We start from the raw sequence: 16194 nt of genomic DNA on the forward strand, positions 1-16194 counted from the left end.
TTTTCACAAATTATATAATAATCTTGCAAGAAAAAAAGAAAGGAGTCAATGCCCCATATCTGAATCTTAGCAGGTATGGGCCTGGTTAGTAATTGGATGGGAGACACCCTGGTAATACCAGTTGCTTTAAGATTTTTGGAAATTTTTCACAAATTATATAATAATCTTGCAAAAAAAAAAAAAAAAAGAGTAAATGCCCAATCTTTGAATCTTAGAAGGTATGGACCTGTTTAGTGCTTGGATGGGAGACCGCCTCGGAATACCAGTTGCTGTAATATTTTTGGAAATTTGTACTAATTATATAATTATCTTGAAACAAAAAGAGTCAATGCCCAATCTTTGAATCTTAGCAGCTATGGACCTGTTTAGTGTTTGGATGGGAGACCGCCTCGGAAAACCAGGTGCTCTAATATTATTGGAAATTCATTACTAATTATATAATAATCTTTAAAAAAAAAAAAAAAAAAAAAAAAAAAAGAGTCAATGCCCGATCTCTTAATCTTAGCAGGTATTGGCCTGGTTAGTGCTTGGATGGGAGACCGCCTGGGAATACCAGGTGCTTTAAGCTTTAGGGTTTTCTTTCCTACTTATATAATGTACCGGCGATTAGATTGGCTGATCTTTAAATAGCTCTCTCTTTGCAGCAGTCTTTGCTTATGGCCATACCACCCTGGCTATGCCAGATCATGTCTGAGCTCGGAAGCTAAGCAGGTTTGGGCCTGGTTAGTAATTGGATGGGAGACCCCCTGGTAATACCAGTTGCTCTAAGATTTTTGTAAATTTTTCACAAATTATATAATAATCTTGAAAAAAAAAGAGTCAATGCCCATTCTTTGAATCTTAGCAGTCATGGACCTGTTTAGTGTCTGGATGGGAGACCGCCTCGGAATACCAGGTGCTCTAATATTATTGGAAATTTATTACTAATTATATAATAATCTTAAAAAAAAGAGCCAATGCCCGATCTCTTAATCTTAGCAGGTATTGGCCTGGTTAGTGCTTGGATGGGAGACCGCCTCGGAATACCAGGTGCTGTAAGCTTTTGGATTTTCATTCCTACTTATATAATGTATGGGCGATTTGATTGGCTGATCTTTAAATAGTCTTCTCTTTGCAGTATCCTTCGCTTGCGACCGTAACAACCTGGCTATGCCTGATCTCGTCTGCTCTCGGAAGCTAAGCAGGTTTGGTCCTGTATAATGTACCGGCGATTAGATTGGCTGATCTTTAAATAGCTCTCTCTTTGCAGCAGTCTTCGCTTATGGCCATTCCACCCTGGCTATGCCAGATCATGTCTGAGCTCGGAAACTAAGCAGGTTTCGGCCTGGTTAGTAATTGGATGGCAGACCCCCTGGTAATACCAGTTGCTTTAAGATTTTTGGAAATTTTTCACAAATTATATAATAATCTTGCAAGAAAAAAAGAAAGGAGTCAATGCCCCATATCTGAATCTTAGCAGGTAAGGGCCTGGTTAGTAATTGGATGGGAGACACCCTGGTAATACCAGTTGCTTTAAGATTTTTGGAAATTTTTCACAAATTATATAATAATCTTGCAAAAAAAAAAAAAAAAAAGAGTAAATGCCCAATCTTTGAATCTTAGAAGGTATGGACCTGTTTAGTGCTTGGATGGGAGACCGCCTCGGAATACCAGTTGCTGTAATATTTTTGGAAATTTGTACTAATTATATAATTATCTTGAAACAAAAAGAGTCAATGCCCAATCTTTGAATCTTAGCAGCTATGGTCCTGTTTAGTGTTTGGATGGGAGACCGCCTCGGAAAACCAGGTGCTCTAATATTATTGGAAATTCATTACTAATTATATAATAATCTTTAAAAAAAAAAAAAAAAAAAAAAAAAAAGAGTCAATGCCCGATCTCTTAATCTTAGCAGGTATTGGCCTGGTTAGTGCTTGGATGGGAGACCGCCTGGGAATACCAGGTGCTTTAAGCTTTAGGGTTTTCTTTCCTACTTATATAATGTACCGGCGATTAGATTGGCTGATCTTTAAATAGCTCTCTCTTTGCAGCAGTCTTTGCTTATGGCCATACCACCCTGGCTATGCCAGATCATGTCTGAGCTCGGAAGCTAAGCAGGTTTGGGCCTGGTTAGTAATTGGATGGGAGACCCCCTGGTAATACCAGTTGCTCTAAGATTTTTGTAAATTTTTCACAAATTATATAATAATCTTGAAAAAAAAAAGAGTCAATGCTCATTCTTTGAATCTTAGCAGTCATGGACCTGTTTAGTGTCTGGATGGGAGACCGCCTCGGAATACCAGGTGCTCTAATATTATTGGAAATTTATTACTAATTATATAATAATCTTAAAAAAAAGAGCCAATGCCCGATCTCTTAATCTTAGCAGGTATTGGCCTGGTTAGTGCTTGGATGGGAGACCGCCTCGGAATACCAGGTGCTGTAAGCTTTTGGATTTTCATTCCTACTTATATAATGTATGGGCGATTTGATTGGCTGATCTTTAAATAGTCTTCTCTTTGCAGTATCCTTCGCTTGCGACCGTAACAACCTGGCTATGCCTGATCTCGTCTGCTCTCGGAAGCTAAGCAGGTTTGGTCCTGTATAATGTACCGGCGATTAGATTGCTGCAAAGAGAGAGCTATTTAAAGATCAGCCAATCTAATCGCCGGTACATTATACAGGACCAAACCTGCTTAGTTTCCGAGCTCAGACATGATCTGGCATAGCCAGGGTGGAATGGCCATAAGCGAAGACTGCTGCAAAGAGAGAGCTATTTAAAGATCAGCCAGTCTTCGCTTATGGCCATTCCACCCTGGCTATGCCAGATCATGTCTGAGCTCGGAAACTAAGCAGGTTTCGGCCTGGTTAGTAATTGGATGGCAGACCCCCTGGTAATACCAGTTGCTTTAAGATTTTTGGAAATTTTTCACAAATTATATAATAATCTTGCAAGAAAAAAAGAAAGGAGTCAATGCCCCATATCTGAATTTTAGCAGGTATGGGCCTGGTTAGTAATTGGATGGGAGACACCCTGGTAATACCAGTCGCTTTAAGATTTTTGGAAATTTTTCACAAATTATATAATAATCTTGCAAAAAAAAAAAAAAAAGAGTAAATGCCCAATCTTTGAATCTTAGAAGGTATGGACCTGTTTAGTGCTTGGATGGGAGACCGCCTCGGAATACCAGTTGCTGTAATATTTTTGGAAATTTGTACTAATTATATAATTATCTTGAAACAAAAAGAGTCAATGCCCAATCTTTGAATCTTAGCAGCTATGGTCCTGTTTAGTGTTTGGATGGGAGACCGCCTCGGAAAACCAGGTGCTCTAATATTATTGGAAATTCATTACTAATTATATAATAATCTTTAAAAAAAAAAAAAAAAAAAAAAAAAAAAGAGTCAATGCCCGATCTCTTAATCTTAGCAGGTATTGGCCTGGTTAGTGCTTGGATGGGAGACCGCCTGGGAATACCAGGTGCTTTAAGCTTTAGGGTTTTCTTTCCTACTTATATAATGTACCGGCGATTAGATTGGCTGATCTTTAAATAGCTCTCTCTTTGCAGCAGTCTTTGCTTATGGCCATACCACCCTGGCTATGCCAGATCATGTCTGAGCTCGGAAGCTAAGCAGGTTTGGGCCTGGTTAGTAATTGGATGGGAGACCCCATGGTAATACCAGTTGCTCTAAGATTTTTGTAAATTTTTCACAAATTATATAATAATCTTGAAAAAAAAAAGAGTCAATGCTCATTCTTTGAATCTTAGCAGTCATGGACCTGTTTAGTGTCTGGATGGGAGACCGCCTCGGAATACCAGGTGCTCTAATATTATTGGAAATTTATTACTAATTATATAATAATCTTAAAAAAAAAAAAAAAAAAAAAAAGAGTCAATGCCCGATCTCTTAATCTTAGCAGGTATTGGCCTGGTTAGTGCTTGGATGGGAGACCGCCTGGGAATAACAGGTGCTTTAAGCTTTAGGGTTTTCTTTCCTACTTATATAATGTACCGGCGATTAGATTGACTGATCTTTAAATAGCTCTCTCTTTGCAGCAGTCTTCGCTTATGGCCATACCACCCTGGCTATGCCAGATCATGTCTGAGCTCGGAAGCTAAGCAGGTTTGGGCCTGGTTAGTAATTGGATGGGAGACCCCTTGGTAATACCAGTTGCTTTAAGATTTTTGTAAATTTTTCACAAATTATATAATAATCTTGAAAAAAAAAAGAGTGAATGCCCATTCTTTGAATCTTAGCAGTCATTGACCTGTGTAGTGTTTGGATGGGAGACCCCCTGGTAATACCAGGTGCTCTAATATTATTGGAAATGTATTACTAATTATATAATAATCTTAAAAAAAAAGAGCCAATGCCCGATCTCTTAATCTTAGCAGGTATTGGCCTGGTTAGTGCTTGGATGGGAGACCGCCTCGGAATACCAGGTGCTGTAAGCTTTTGGATTTTCATTCCTACTTATATAATGTATGGGCGATTTGATTGGCTGATCTTTAAATAGTCTTCTCTTTGCAGTATCCTTCGCTTGCGACCGTAACAACCTGGCTATGCCTGATCTCGTCTGCTCTCGGAAGCTAAGCAGGTTTGGTCCTGTATAATGTACCGGCGATTAGATTGGCTGATCTTTAAATAGCTCTCTCTTTGCAGCAGTCTTCGCTTATGGCCATTCCACCCTGGCTATGCCAGATCATGTCTGAGCTCGGAAACTAAGCAGGTTTCGGCCTGGTTAGTAATTGGATGGCAGACCCCCTGGTAATACCAGTTGCTTTAAGATTTTTGGAATTTTTTCACAAATTATATAATAATCTTGCAAGAAAAAAAGAAAGGAGTCAATGCCCCATATCTGAATCTTAGCAGGTATGGGCCTGGTTAGTAATTGGATGGGAGACACCCTGGTAATACCAGTTGCTTTAAGATTTTTGGAAATTTTTCACAAATTATATAATAATCTTGCAAAAAAAAAAAAAAAAAGAGTAAATGCCCAATCTTTGAATCTTAGAAGGTATGGACCTGTTTAGTGCTTGGATGGGAGACCGCCTCGGAATACCAGTTGCTGTAATATTTTTGGAAATTTGTACTAATTATATAATTATCTTGAAACAAAAAGAGTCAATGCCCAATCTTTGAATCTTAGCAGCTATGGACCTGTTTAGTGTTTGGATGGGAGACCGCCTCGGAAAACCAGGTGCTCTAATATTATTGGAAATTCATTACTAATTATATAATAATCTTAAAAAAAAAAAAAAAAAAAAAAAAAAAAAGAGTCAATGCCCGATCTCTTAATCTTAGCAGGTATTGGCCTGGTTAGTGCTTGGATGGGAGACCGCCTGGGAATACCAGGTGCTTTAAGCTTTAGGGTTTTCTTTCCTACTTATATAATGTACCGGCGATTAGATTGGCTGATCTTTAAATAGCTCTCTCTTTGCAGCAGTCTTTGCTTATGGCCATACCACCCTGGCTATGCCAGATCATGTCTGAGCTCGGAAGCTAAGCAGGTTTGGGCCTGGTTAGTAATTGGATGGGAGACCCCCTGGTAATACCAGTTGCTCTAAGATTTTTGTAAATTTTTCACAAATTATATAATAATCTTGAAAAAAAAAAGAGTCAATGCCCATTCTTTGAATCTTAGCAGTCATGGACCTGTTTAGTGTCTGGATGGGAGACCGCCTCGGAATACCAGGTGCTCTAATATTATTGGAAATTTATTACTAATTATATAATAATCTTAAAAAAAAGAGCCAATGCCCGATCTCTTAATCTTAGCAGGTATTGGCCTGGTTAGTGCTTGGATGGGAGACCGCCTCGGAATACCAGGTGCTGTAAGCTTTTGGATTTTCATTCCTACTTATATAATGTATGGGCGATTTGATTGGCTGATCTTTAAATAGTCTTCTCTTTGCAGTATCCTTCGCTTGCGACCGTAACAACCTGGCTATGCCTGATCTCGTCTGCTCTCGGAAGCTAAGCAGGTTTGGTCCTGTATAATGTACCGGCGATTAGATTGCTGCAAAGAGAGAGCTATTTAAAGATCAGCCAATCTAATCGCCGGTACATTATACAGGACCAAACCTGCTTAGTTTCCGAGCTCAGACATGATCTGGCATAGCCAGGGTGGAATGGCCATAAGCGAAGACTGCTGCAAAGAGAGAGCTATTTAAAGATCAGCCAGTCTTCGCTTATGGCCATTCCACCCTGGCTATGCCAGATCATGTCTGAGCTCGGAAACTAAGCAGGTTTCGGCCTGGTTAGTAATTGGATGGCAGACCCCCTGGTAATACCAGTTGCTTTAAGATTTTTGGAAATTTTTCACAAATTATATAATAATCTTGCAAGAAAAAAAGAAAGGAGTCAATGCCCCATATCTGAATTTTAGCAGGTATGGGCCTGGTTAGTAATTGGATGGGAGACACCCTGGTAATACCAGTCGCTTTAAGATTTTTGGAAATTTTTCACAAATTATATAATAATCTTGCAAAAAAAAAAAAAAAAAGAGTAAATGCCCAATCTTTGAATCTTAGAAGGTATGGACCTGTTTAGTGCTTGGATGGGAGACCGCCTCGGAATACCAGTTGCTGTAATATTTTTGGAAATTTGTACTAATTATATAATTATCTTGAAACAAAAAGAGTCAATGCCCAATCTTTGAATCTTAGCAGCTATGGTCCTGTTTAGTGTTTGGATGGGAGACCGCCTCGGAAAACCAGGTGCTCTAATATTATTGGAAATTCATTACTAATTATATAATAATCTTTAAAAAAAAAAAAAAAAAAAAAAAAAAAAGAGTCAATGCCCGATCTCTTAATCTTAGCAGGTATTGGCCTGGTTAGTGCTTGGATGGGAGACCGCCTGGGAATACCAGGTGCTTTAAGCTTTAGGGTTTTCTTTCCTACTTATATAATGTACCGGCGATTAGATTGGCTGATCTTTAAATAGCTCTCTCTTTGCAGCAGTCTTTGCTTATGGCCATACCACCCTGGCTATGCCAGATCATGTCTGAGCTCGGAAGCTAAGCAGGTTTGGGCCTGGTTAGTAATTGGATGGGAGACCCCATGGTAATACCAGTTGCTCTAAGATTTTTGTAAATTTTTCACAAATTATATAATAATCTTGAAAAAAAAAAGAGTCAATGCTCATTCTTTGAATCTTAGCAGTCATGGACCTGTTTAGTGTCTGGATGGGAGACCGCCTCGGAATACCAGGTGCTCTAATATTATTGGAAATTTATTACTAATTATATAATAATCTTAAAAAAAAAAAAAAAAAAAAAAGAGTCAATGCCCGATCTCTTAATCTTAGCAGGTATTGGCCTGGTTAGTGCTTGGATGGGAGACCGCCTGGGAATAACAGGTGCTTTAAGCTTTAGGGTTTTCTTTCCTACTTATATAATGTACCGGCGATTAGATTGACTGATCTTTAAATAGCTCTCTCTTTGCAGCAGTCTTCGCTTATGGCCATACCACCCTGGCTATGCCAGATCATGTCTGAGCTCGGAAGCTAAGCAGGTTTGGGCCTGGTTAGTAATTGGATGGGAGACCCCTTGGTAATACCAGTTGCTTTAAGATTTTTGTAAATTTTTCACAAATTATATAATAATCTTGAAAAAAAAAAGAGTGAATGCCCATTCTTTGAATCTTAGCAGTCATTGACCTGTGTAGTGTTTGGATGGGAGACCCCCTGGTAATACCAGGTGCTCTAATATTATTGGAAATGTATTACTAATTATATAATAATCTTAAAAAAAAAGAGCCAATGCCCGATCTCTTAATCTTAGCAGGTATTGGCCTGGTTAGTGCTTGGATGGGAGACCGCCTCGGAATACCAGGTGCTGTAAGCTTTTGGATTTTCATTCCTACTTATATAATGTATGGGCGATTTGATTGGCTGATCTTTAAATAGTCTTCTCTTTGCAGTATCCTTCGCTTGCGACCGTAACAACCTGGCTATGCCTGATCTCGTCTGCTCTCGGAAGCTAAGCAGGTTTGGTCCTGTATAATGTACCGGCGATTAGATTGGCTGATCTTTAAATAGCTCTCTCTTTGCAGCAGTCTTCGCTTATGGCCATTCCACCCTGGCTATGCCAGATCATGTCTGAGCTCGGAAACTAAGCAGGTTTCGGCCTGGTTAGTAATTGGATGGCAGACCCCCTGGTAATACCAGTTGCTTTAAGATTTTTGGAATTTTTTCACAAATTATATAATAATCTTGCAAGAAAAAAAGAAAGGAGTCAATGCCCCATATCTGAATCTTAGCAGGTATGGGCCTGGTTAGTAATTGGATGGGAGACACCCTGGTAATACCAGTTGCTTTAAGATTTTTGGAAATTTTTCACAAATTATATAATAATCTTGCAAAAAAAAAAAAAAAAAGAGTAAATGCCCAATCTTTGAATCTTAGAAGGTATGGACCTGTTTAGTGCTTGGATGGGAGACCGCCTCGGAATACCAGTTGCTGTAATATTTTTGGAAATTTGTACTAATTATATAATTATCTTGAAACAAAAAGAGTCAATGCCCAATCTTTGAATCTTAGCAGCTATGGACCTGTTTAGTGTTTGGATGGGAGACCGCCTCGGAAAACCAGGTGCTCTAATATTATTGGAAATTCATTACTAATTATATAATAATCTTAAAAAAAAAAAAAAAAAAAAAAAAAAAAGAGTCAATGCCCGATCTCTTAATCTTAGCAGGTATTGGCCTGGTTAGTGCTTGGATGGGAGACCGCCTGGGAATACCAGGTGCTTTAAGCTTTAGGGTTTTCTTTCCTACTTATATAATGTACCGGCGATTAGATTGGCTGATCTTTAAATAGCTCTCTCTTTGCAGCAGTCTTTGCTTATGGCCATACCACCCTGGCTATGCCAGATCATGTCTGAGCTCGGAAGCTAAGCAGGTTTGGGCCTGGTTAGTAATTGGATGGGAGACCCCCTGGTAATACCAGTTGCTCTAAGATTTTTGTAAATTTTTCACAAATTATATAATAATCTTGAAAAAAAAAAGAGTCAATGCCCATTCTTTGAATCTTAGCAGTCATGGACCTGTTTAGTGTCTGGATGGGAGACCGCCTCGGAATACCAGGTGCTCTAATATTATTGGAAATTTATTACTAATTATATAATAATCTTAAAAAAAAGAGCCAATGCCCGATCTCTTAATCTTAGCAGGTATTGGCCTGGTTAGTGCTTGGATGGGAGACCGCCTCGGAATACCAGGTGCTGTAAGCTTTTGGATTTTCATTCCTACTTATATAATGTATGGGCGATTTGATTGGCTGATCTTTAAATAGTCTTCTCTTTGCAGTATCCTTCGCTTGCGACCGTAACAACCTGGCTATGCCTGATCTCGTCTGCTCTCGGAAGCTAAGCAGGTTTGGTCCTGTATAATGTACCGGCGATTAGATTGGCTGATCTTTAAATAGCTCTCTCTTTGCAGCAGTCTTCGCTTATGGCCATTCCACCCTGGCTATGCCAGATCATGTCTGAGCTCGGAAACTAAGCAGGTTTCGGCCTGGTTAGTAATTGGATGGCAGACCCCCTGGTAATACCAGTTGCTTTAAGATTTTTGGAAATTTTTCACAAATTATATAATAATCTTGCAAGAAAAAAAGAAAGGAGTCAATGCCCCATATCTGAATCTTAGCAGGTATGGGCCTGGTTAGTAATTGGATGGGAGACACCCTGGTAATACCAGTTGCTTTAAGATTTTTGGAAATTTTTCACAAATTATATAATAATCTTGCAAAAAAAAAAAAAAAAAAAGAGTAAATGCCCAATCTTTGAATCTTAGAAGGTATGGACCTGTTTAGTGCTTGGATGGGAGACCGCCTCGGAATACCAGTTGCTGTAATATTTTTGGAAATTTGTACTAATTATATAATTATCTTGAAACAAAAAGAGTCAATGCCCAATCTTTGAATCTTAGCAGCTATGGACCTGTTTAGTGTTTGGATGGGAGACCGCCTCGGAAAACCAGGTGCTCTAATATTATTGGAAATTCATTACTAATTATATAATAATCTTTAAAAAAAAAAAAAAAAAAAAAAAAAAAAAAAAGAGTCAATGCCCGATCTCTTAATCTTAGCAGGTATTGGCCTGGTTAGTGCTTGGATGGGAGACCGCCTGGGAATACCAGGTGCTTTAAGCTTTAGGGTTTTCTTTCCTACTTATATAATGTACCGGCGATTAGATTGGCTGATCTTTAAATAGCTCTCTCTTTGCAGCAGTCTTTGCTTATGGCCATACCACCCTGGCTATGCCAGATCATGTCTGAGCTCGGAAGCTAAGCAGGTTTGGGCCTGGTTAGTAATTGGATGGGAGACCCCCTGGTAATACCAGTTGCTCTAAGATTTTTGTAAATTTTTCACAAATTATATAATAATCTTGAAAAAAAAAGAGTCAATGCCCATTCTTTGAATCTTAGCAGTCATGGACCTGTTTAGTGTCTGGATGGGAGACCGCCTCGGAATACCAGGTGCTCTAATATTATTGGAAATTTATTACTAATTATATAATAATCTTAAAAAAAAAAAAAAAAAAAAAGAGTCAATGCCCGATCTCTTAATCTTAGCAGGTATTGGCCTGGTTAGTGCTTGGATGGGAGACCGCCTGGGAATAACAGGTGCTTTAAGCTTTAGGGTTTTCTTTCCTACTTATATAATGTACCGGCGATTAGATTGACTGATCTTTAAATAGCTCTCTCTTTGCAGCAGTCTTCGCTTATGGCCATACCACCCTGGCTATGCCAGATCATGTCTGAGCTCGGAAGCTAAGCAGGTTTGGGCCTGGTTAGTAATTGGATGGGAGACCCCCTGGTAATACCTGTTGCTTTAAGATTTTTGTAAATTTTTCACAAATTATATAATAATCTTGAAAAAAAAAAGAGTGAATGCCCATTCTTTGAATCTTAGCAGTCATTGACCTGTGTAGTGTTTGGATGGGAGACCCCCTGGTAATACCAGGTGCTCTAATATTATTGGAAATGTATTACTAATTATATAATAATCTTAAAAAAAAAGAGCCAATGCCCGATCTCTTAATCTTAGCAGGTATTGGCCTGGTTAGTGCTTGGATGGGAGACCGCCTCGGAATACCAGGTGCTGTAAGCTTTTGGATTTTCATTCCTACTTATATAATGTATGGGCGATTTGATTGGCTGATCTTTAAATAGTCTTCTCTTTGCAGTATCCTTCGCTTGCGACCGTAACAACCTGGCTATGCCTGATCTCGTCTGCTCTCGGAAGCTAAGCAGGTTTGGTCCTGTATAATGTACCGGCGATTAGATTGGCTGATCTTTAAATAGCTCTCTCTTTGCAACAGTCTTCGCTTATGGCCATTCCACCCTGGCTATGCCAGATCATGTCTGAGCTCGGAAACTAAGCAGGTTTCGGCCTGGTTAGTAATTGGATGGCAGACCCCCTGGTAATACCAGTTGCTTTAAGATTTTTGGAATTTTTTCACAAATTATATAATAATCTTGAAAAAAAAAAGAGTCAATGCTCATTCTTTGAATCTTAGCAGTCATGGACCTGTTTAGTGTCTGGATGGGAGACCGCCTCGGAATACCAGGTGCTCTAATATTATTGGAAATTTATTACTAATTATATAATAATCTTAAAAAAAAAAAAAAAAAAAAAAAGAGTCAATGCCCGATCTCTTAATCTTAGCAGGTATTGGCCTGGTTAGTGCTTGGATGGGAGACCGCCTGGGAATAACAGGTGCTTTAAGCTTTAGGGTTTTCTTTCCTACTTATATAATGTATTGGCGATTAGATTGACTGATCTTTAAATAGCTCTCTCTTTGCAGCAGTCTTCGCTTATGGCCATACCACCCTGGCTATGCCAGATCATGTCTGAGCTCGGAAGCTAAGCAGGTTTGGGCCTGGTTAGTAATTGGATGGGAGACCCCTTGGTAATACCAGTTGCTTTAAGATTTTTGTAAATTTTTCACAAATTATATAATAATCTTGAAAAAAAAAAGAGTGAATGCCCATTCTTTGAATCTTAGCAGTCATTGACCTGTGTAGTGTTTGGATGGGAGACCCCCTGGTAATACCAGGTGCTCTAATATTATTGGAAATGTATTACTAATTATATAATAATCTTAAAAAAAAGAGCCAATGCCCGATCTCTTAATCTTAGCAGGTATTGGCCTGGTTAGTGCTTGGATGGGAGACCGCCTCGGAATACCAGGTGCTGTAAGCTTTTGGATTTTCATTCCTACTTATATAATGTATGGGCGATTTGATTGGCTGATCTTTAAATAGTCTTCTCTTTGCAGTATCCTTCGCTTGCGACCGTAACAACCTGGCTATGCCTGATCTCGTCTGCTCTCGGAAGCTAAGCAGGTTTGGTCCTGTATAATGTACCGGCGATTAGATTGGCTGATCTTTAAATAGCTCTCTCTTTGCAGCAGTCTTCGCTTATGGCCATTCCACCCTGGCTATGCCAGATCATGTCTGAGCTCGGAAACTAAGCAGGTTTCGGCCTGGTTAGTAATTGGATGGCAGACCCCCTGGTAATACCAGTTGCTTTAAGATTTTTGGAAATTTTTCACAAATTATATAATAATCTTGCAAGAAAAAAAGAAAGGAGTCAATGCCCCATATCTGAATCTTAGCAGGTATGGGCCTGGTTAGTAATTGGATGGGAGACACCCTGGTAATACCAGTTGCTTTAAGATTTTTGGAAATTTTTCACAAATTATATAATAATCTTGCAAAAAAAAAAAAAAAAAGAGTAAATGCCCAATCTTTGAATCTTAGAAGGTATGGACCTGTTTAGTGCTTGGATGGGAGACCGCCTCGGAATACCAGTTGCTGTAATATTTTTGGAAATTTGTACTAATTATATAATTATCTTGAAACAAAAAGAGTCAATGCCCAATCTTTGAATCTTAGCAGCTATGGACCTGTTTAGTGTTTGGATGGGAGACCGCCTCGGAAAACCAGGTGCTCTAATATTATTGGAAATTCATTACTAATTATATAATAATCTTTAAAAAAAAAAAAAAAAAAAAAAAAAAAAAAAAGAGTCAATGCCCGATCTCTTAATCTTAGCAGGTATTGGCCTGGTTAGTGCTTGGATGGGAGACCGCCTGGGAATACCAGGTGCTTTAAGCTTTAGGGTTTTCTTTCCTACTTATATAATGTACCGGCGATTAGATTGACTGATCTTTAAATAGCTCTCTCTTTGCAGCAGTCTTCGCTTATGGCCATACCACCCTGGCTATGCCAGATCATGTCTGAGCTCGGAAGCTAAGCAGGTTTGGGCCTGGTTAGTAATTGGATGGGAGACCCCCTGGTAATACCTGTTGCTTTAAGATTTTTGTAAATTTTTCACAAATTATATAATAATCTTGAAAAAAAAAAGAGTGAATGCCCATTCTTTGAATCTTAGCAGTCATTGACCTGTGTAGTGTTTGGATGGGAGACCCCCTGGTAATACCAGGTGCTCTAATATTATTGGAAATGTATTACTAATTATATAATAATCTTAAAAAAAAAGAGCCAATGCCCGATCTCTTAATCTTAGCAGGTATTGGCCTGGTTAGTGCTTGGATGGGAGACCGCCTCGGAATACCAGGTGCTGTAAGCTTTTGGATTTTCATTCCTACTTATATAATGTATGGGCGATTTGATTGGCTGATCTTTAAATAGTCTTCTCTTTGCAGTATCCTTCGCTTGCGACCGTAACAACCTGGCTATGCCTGATCTCGTCTGCTCTCGGAAGCTAAGCAGGTTTGGTCCTGTATAATGTACCGGCGATTAGATTGGCTGATCTTTAAATAGCTCTCTCTTTGCAACAGTCTTCGCTTATGGCCATTCCACCCTGGCTATGCCAGATCATGTCTGAGCTCGGAAACTAAGCAGGTTTCGGCCTGGTTAGTAATTGGATGGCAGACCCCCTGGTAATACCAGTTGCTTTAAGATTTTTGGTATTTTTTTACAAATTATATAATAATCTTGCAAGAAAAAAAGAAAGGAGTCAATGCCCCATATCTGAATCTTAGCAGGTATGGGCCTGGTTAGTAATTGGATGGGAGACCCCCTGGTAATACCTGTTGCTTTAAGATTTTTGTAAATTTTTCACAAATTATATAATAATCTTGAAAAAAAAAAGAGTGAATGCCCATTCTTTGAATCTTAGCAGTCATTGACCTGTGTAGTGTTTGGATGGGAGACCCCCTGGTAATACCAGGTGCTCTAATATTATTGGAAATGTATTACTAATTATATAATAATCTTAAAAAAAAAGAGCCAATGCCCGATCTCTTAATCTTAGCAGGTATTGGCCTGGTTAGTGCTTGGATGGGAGACCGCCTCGGAATACCAGGTGCTGTAAGCTTTTGGATTTTCATTCCTACTTATATAATGTATGGGCGATTTGATTGGCTGATCTTTAAATAGTCTTCTCTTTGCAGTATCCTTCGCTTGCGACCGTAACAACCTGGCTATGCCTGATCTCGTCTGCTCTCGGAAGCTAAGCAGGTTTGGTCCTGTATAATGTACCGGCGATTAGATTGGCTGATCTTTAAATAGCTCTCTCTTTGAAACAGTCTTCGCTTATGGCCATTCCACCCTGGCTATGCCAGATCATGTCTGAGCTCGGAAACTAAGCAGGTTTCGGCCTGGTTAGTAATTGGATGGCAGACCCCCTGGTAATACCAGTTGCTTTAAGATTTTTGGAATTTTTTTACAAATTATATAATAATCTTGCAAGAAAAAAAGAAAGGAGTCAATGCCCCATATCTGAATCTTAGCAGGTAGGGGCCTGGTTAGTAATTGGATGGGAGACACCCTGGTAATACCAGTTGCTTTAAGATTTTTGGAAATTTTTCACAAATTATATAATAATCTTGCAAAAAAAAAAAAAAAAAGAGTAAATGCCCAATCTTTGAATCTTAGAAGGTATGGACCTGTTTAGTGCTTGGATGGGAGACCGCCTCGGAATACCAGTTGCTGTAATATTTTTGGAAATTTGTACTAATTATATAATTATCTTGAAACAAAAAGAGTCAATGCCCAATCTTTGAATCTTAGCAGCTATGGACCTGTTTAGTGTTTGGATGGGAGACCGCCTCGGAAAACCAGGTGCTCTAATATTATTGGAAATTCATTACTAATTATATAATAATCTTTAAAAAAAAAAAAAAAAAAAAAAAAAAAAAGAGTCAATGCCCGATCTCTTAATCTTAGCAGGTATTGGCCTGGTTAGTGCTTGGATGGGAGACCGCCTGGGAATACCAGGTGCTTTAAGCTTTAGGGTTTTCTTTCCTACTTATATAATGTACCGGCGATTAGATTGGCTGATCTTTAAATAGCTCTCTCTTTGCAGCAGTCTTTGCTTATGGCCATACCACCCTGGCTATGCCAGATCATGTCTGAGCTCGGAAGCTAAGCAGGTTTGGGCCTGGTTAGTAATTGGATGGGAGACCCCCTGGTAATACCAGTTGCTCTAAGATTTTTGTAAATTTTTCACAAATTATATAATAATCTTGAAAAAAAAAAAGAGTCAATGCCCATTCTTTGAATCTTAGCAGTCATGGACCTGTTTAGTGTCTGGATGGGAGACCGCCTCGGAATACCAGGTGCTCTAATATTATTGGAAATTTATTACTAATTATATAATAATCTTAAAAAAAAAGAGCCAATGCCCGATCTCTCAATCTTAGCAGGTATTGGCCTGGTTAGTGCTTGGATGGGAGACCGCCTCGGAATACCAGGTGCTGTAAGCTTTTGGATTTTCATTCCTACTTATATAATGTATGGGCGATTTGATTGGCTGATCTTTAAATAGTCTTCTCTTTGCAGTATCCTTCGCTTGCGACCGTAACAACCTGGCTATGCCTGATCTCGTCTGCTCTCGGAAGCTAAGCAGGTTTGGTCCTGTATAATGTACCGGCGATTAGATTGGCTGATCTTTAAATAGCTCTCTCTTTGCAGCAGTCTTCGCTTATGGCCATTCCACCCTGGCTATGCCAGATCATGTCTGAGCTCGGAAACTAAGCAGGTTTCGGCCTGGTTAGTAATTGGATGGCAGACCCCCTGGTAATACCAGTTACTTTAAGATTTTTGGAATTTTTTCACAAATTATATAATAATCTTGCAAGAAAAAAAGAAAGGAGTCAATGCCCCATATCTGAATCTTAGCAGGTATGGGCCTGGTTAGTAATTGGATGGGAGACACCCTGGTAATACCAGTTGC

General features: G+C 39.1%; 13 pseudogenes; all 13 read left to right on the forward strand.

The window, feature by feature from the left end:
* Positions 1-652: 652 nt before the first annotated feature.
* LOC127959496 (uncharacterized) lies at positions 653-771 on the forward strand (annotated as a pseudogene).
* Positions 772-2038: 1267 nt separating this feature from the next.
* LOC127959501 (uncharacterized) lies at positions 2039-2157 on the forward strand (annotated as a pseudogene).
* Positions 2158-3556: 1399 nt separating this feature from the next.
* LOC127961324 (uncharacterized) lies at positions 3557-3675 on the forward strand (annotated as a pseudogene).
* A 370-nt stretch (positions 3676-4045) lies between these two features.
* On the forward strand, positions 4046-4164 carry LOC127958332 (uncharacterized; annotated as a pseudogene).
* Positions 4165-5433: 1269 nt separating this feature from the next.
* Positions 5434-5552, forward strand: LOC127959505 (uncharacterized; annotated as a pseudogene).
* A 1400-nt stretch (positions 5553-6952) lies between these two features.
* Positions 6953-7071, forward strand: LOC127961327 (uncharacterized; annotated as a pseudogene).
* Positions 7072-7440: 369 nt separating this feature from the next.
* Positions 7441-7559, forward strand: LOC127958338 (uncharacterized; annotated as a pseudogene).
* Positions 7560-8827: 1268 nt separating this feature from the next.
* On the forward strand, positions 8828-8946 carry LOC127959511 (uncharacterized; annotated as a pseudogene).
* A 1274-nt stretch (positions 8947-10220) lies between these two features.
* On the forward strand, positions 10221-10339 carry LOC127959517 (uncharacterized; annotated as a pseudogene).
* A 367-nt stretch (positions 10340-10706) lies between these two features.
* LOC127958213 (uncharacterized) lies at positions 10707-10825 on the forward strand (annotated as a pseudogene).
* A 977-nt stretch (positions 10826-11802) lies between these two features.
* On the forward strand, positions 11803-11921 carry LOC127958346 (uncharacterized; annotated as a pseudogene).
* A 1272-nt stretch (positions 11922-13193) lies between these two features.
* Positions 13194-13312, forward strand: LOC127958217 (uncharacterized; annotated as a pseudogene).
* Positions 13313-15332: 2020 nt separating this feature from the next.
* On the forward strand, positions 15333-15451 carry LOC127959519 (uncharacterized; annotated as a pseudogene).
* The last annotated feature ends 743 nt before the right edge of the window (positions 15452-16194 follow it).

Source organism: Carassius gibelio, chromosome A3 (assembly GCF_023724105.1).
Source record: "Carassius gibelio isolate Cgi1373 ecotype wild population from Czech Republic chromosome A3, carGib1.2-hapl.c, whole genome shotgun sequence".
NCBI lineage: Eukaryota > Metazoa > Chordata > Actinopteri > Cypriniformes > Cyprinidae > Carassius > Carassius gibelio.